This window comes from Fukomys damarensis, unplaced genomic scaffold (assembly GCF_012274545.1).
Source record: "Fukomys damarensis isolate Sample0158 unplaced genomic scaffold, DMR_v1.0_HiC HiC_scaffold_1, whole genome shotgun sequence".
NCBI classification, from domain to species: domain Eukaryota; kingdom Metazoa; phylum Chordata; class Mammalia; order Rodentia; family Bathyergidae; genus Fukomys; species Fukomys damarensis.
Window position 1 is genome coordinate 13051605 of NW_022900913.1, and position 2954 is coordinate 13054558.

The following is a 2954-nucleotide window of genomic DNA, read 5'->3' on the forward strand; positions in this document are numbered from 1 at the left end:
GGTTTACTGCAGGATCCCTGGCAGTGTCCCTGGCCTCTATACCTGAGATGCTAGCAGCTCCCTCTTACCTCTCCACCTCCCACAGCCACGACCAAAAAAAAAACGCCTCCAGATATTGTTCAGGTTCTTTGGGGGAGCAAAAAGCCCCTGTTTTGGAACCACTGGTTTGAACAAAGGCAGTCCTTGCAGGGAGAGGCTGTAATAATGAAGTGGAGTATGAGGTGGGAAGGGAGCAAGTTGGAGTAAATATACTGATTTAATATTCTCCTGCGACACAAAAAATCATACATACACCTAAAGAGGAAAAATGCAGTACGTTCTTGCATGTTATACTGACTGTCCAGACTTCTTCTTACCAGGTGGAGACAAGATTTGGTAACTGCACTACAGCAAGGTGGTCCTGCACCCCAGACTTAGCAGTGCAGCTGAATTCTCTAGAGTTTGAGTAAATTCAGTGAGAGTGAACAGGAATAATCCAACAGGATGCTAAGCAAAGGTGGCTGGAGGGACACTGGGTGACACAACTGGCACCGTGCTTTTTCTTCATTCCTGTTCTACACCTTTTGTTTGAGATCTTAACCTTCTTTTTACCATTGAGGATGAAGGGGTGGGAAATGGAGGATGCTAGGCTTTGGTGGGTGAGACCAAAGGCAGAGAGAGAGAAGCCAGACTGAGGTTCAAAGGTGAAATGAGGTTTACATAAATAATCCACGGGGGTCTCCATGAACACTGTCTGCCTGGTTTGAAAAGCTGAGCACATGCAGAAGTTTTTGTAAACTGACTAATTTAGGTGACAATGACTCATTATATTGCAAGCAATTGTTTGGCAAATCCTTCAGCAAAACTCAGTGATCATGGAATAATTATCTCATGTACACATCTTCAGTGATGTACGTTATGTGGCACTGCAGCCAGTTATGCAGGTGATTAAAAATGGCAGCGCAATTCAGTTTATAACCCAGGAAGGCTGACTTTGCTTATTGAAAACATTTTCATTCCACTTGGAGAGCAAAGCAATTTTTTTCATGAATGTAATTGGTAAGAGTGAATTAAATTGACCATAAGTGGTATGCTTACCACGTGTCCCTAAGTTCATCAGTTTATAATCAAAACAGCCCTGTGACTTCCATAACTGGTAAAGCTGACAACTTTCTAAAACCAAGCCAAAAATGCTTATTAATTATTTCCTCAAGTTTGTGTCCTAAAGGACATTTTTTTTTCAAGAGCACACACCCTAAAAATGTAAGATGTTAGAGGAACAATTAAAAAACAAGGCCCCCAATGCTATCGAGTTGGGTTTTCTGTAGTAATAGAGTTGCACTGAAATGTAACATTTTGCCTACCATTTGCTACAAGTCTACAAATTCCTCCAAAATTTCTGTTCTTAAAATTCCAAGCACTATCAGCCAGTCTCATCTCTTTCAGTGAAGAGTTCATTTTCCTTTTTTAAAGAGCAACTAAATCTAATGGAAGATAAGACTGAGACCCGCAGTTATCTTCCTTGGTGTAAGCTTTTGGCTCCAGTTTCCATGGTAACCTGGGATCTGTATTCCAATCACACCTTTGAAAGGCTTGTTTTTTCCCTCCATCATGAAATTTAGCCAGAGGCACTGCTGGTACTGAACATTAATTTTTATCTTGTCTTAATTTTTGTTTGAAAAATTGGAAGCGGTGAACATCAAAGAAGTCAATACCCACAGGTTTATCATGCAAACACAATAGGACCATATATCTCCTAATTTTAAGATGATCATCCAGATAAAAAATACTCAGTTGCTAAATGAATAATGACTCAGCCCTTCGAATAAACTCACTATGTATCTTGAGCATAAAAGTGTAAATTTGATTCTAATTCAACAGGGTAAAAAACTAGATTTGCTTATAAATGCTAAAAATTTTACAGCCAGTGGTTTTTAACCTGGAGTGATTTTTCCCTCTTGAAGATGAGTAGCAACGTCTGCAGACATTTTTGGTTGTCACCACTGGTGGCTGTGTCAGAATCATCCTGCCCCAATTACAAGCTTCACAGATTGTACTGGCACAGGAGAAATACATAAATGTTCAAATGAATGCCATGTTTTGGAGGCAATCTTATTTGCTTTCTTGTTCCTGTATTATGCGTATTTGCTATTTAATTTAAATAGAACTAAGGAGAGATAGAGAAAGAGAGAAGAGAAAAAGAAACATCCTCCATTTTCCTTATCTCTTCGTTACAGTGTAATTCCAGCCTGCATGCGATGATCGGATCTGATTTGACTTCATATATGTAAGTACGCGTTCAGGCAAGCATTTCCACTGCAAAACCGCTACTGCAGTACTGGGTTCACGTTGCCACTTCCTCTAACAAAGTTCTGATAGGTTTATCTTCCTGTTAGGGAGAGTGTACTTACCTTTCTCCCCTGGAATACGGATACACTTACCTCGGGCATTTGTCCCCTAAATATGGTTACACTGTGTCACCCTGATTCTGGACGCCAAGCCTGTCTGGAATTCACTCCCAGGTCAGGAGGGCAGATCCAACTCATAACTAGATCATTTTTCCTCGCGGGGATGGAACAGGAGAGCACGAGCAATCCAAACACAGCCAGAGGGCGCCAGAATGCCGCAAATAAAAGTTCCAAAGGTTCAGCTGGGTTTTGCGGGAAGGTAAAATTGGCTTTTGTCTAATGAAAGAGCTACCCTTCTAAACTGCCACGCAGCGCTACTTTCTGCTTTTCCCTCTTGCCAACAGGTAAGCAGGCTGAGCGCGTCTCCCAACCCTGGAGGTTTTCTGTCCGATGGGACACACAGTGGCTGCCCGTGCGGCGCTCGGGCACTGCGCGGCTGGCCGCGGCTTGGACCCGGACGCTCGCCTACCAGGAGAGCGGCGCTGGCTGCCTCGGCCAGCCCTGTCTTCTGAGATCTGGTGGCCTCCATGAAAGCAAACGTCGACGGCCCGCTCCTCGGGCTCTTCT

The 2954-nt window shown here is 43.1% G+C and overlaps 1 protein-coding gene across 1 annotated transcript in view; it reads left to right on the forward strand.

The window, feature by feature from the left end:
* Positions 1-2652: 2652 nt before the first annotated feature.
* The window catches only part of Basp1 (brain abundant membrane attached signal protein 1), a 52932-nt gene continuing 52630 nt past the window's right edge, over positions 2653-2954 (forward strand). Inside the window, 1 exon segment of the mRNA XM_033757695.1 lies at positions 2653-2731. The gene's annotated coding sequence lies outside the window, so the exon portion shown is untranslated.